General features: G+C 35.3%; 1 protein-coding gene across 1 annotated transcript in view; it reads right to left on the minus strand.

Annotated features, from left to right (window-relative positions):
* LOC116168016 overlaps positions 1-702 on the minus strand; it is a 63,949-nt gene that overhangs the window by 15,733 nt on the left and 47,514 nt on the right. The window lies entirely within an intron of this gene.

Raw genomic sequence — 702 nt, forward strand, 5'->3', positions numbered from 1 at the left:
CGAGGTTCCGTTCTGCGTTCATATAACGCTAATGTACGAGTACATAAATAAACACTGTGACGTGAGGGATGTACAAAGTAGCTCATTAAACGTATGTTTGTCAAACTTCATTATTTTTTCACTAGAAGTGCCCTTAAAATTATGTTCGTACTGCGGTATGCCGTACTTTATGGATTCTCGCTTGATGTTATTTTCTTATGGTTTAGTGACCAGTTGCCGTCATGCAATGCTATATTATAACTTTGGAGCGCGAAAAATAAATGATGAACGTTGTGGAACTTGCGCAATAAACTAATATATAACCTTTATGCGAATTATTGTGAGAAGAAGCGAAGAAGCTTACTTTTTTAAATTCATCTTTCAGTGTAAATAATCCTAAGCAGTATTTTAAATTAGAATATTTAGAATCTCAATGCAATTCCACTCACCACGCTAAAAGGAAACTTCAATTTATAGCCAGTAATATACCACCCACTTTGTTTTGTTGAAAAGTTCCCATCAAAAGGTCTGGAATAACGTTCAATACAAACGACAGTTGAAGACTGACTTTACTGAAAACACATACATGATCTGCCACAACATTCCATATTGACATGACGGGTTGCCTATACTTCTACAGCTGATCACAATATGTTCCGAATGTGTATTAAACAAGTTGTAAATCAGCATATGCATGATGAAAGCGCATTTTTGGTAATGCAG

The sequence above is a fragment of the Photinus pyralis genome, unplaced genomic scaffold, assembly GCF_008802855.1.
Source record: "Photinus pyralis isolate 1611_PpyrPB1 unplaced genomic scaffold, Ppyr1.3 Ppyr1.4_LG4, whole genome shotgun sequence".
Lineage (NCBI taxonomy): Eukaryota > Metazoa > Arthropoda > Insecta > Coleoptera > Lampyridae > Photinus > Photinus pyralis.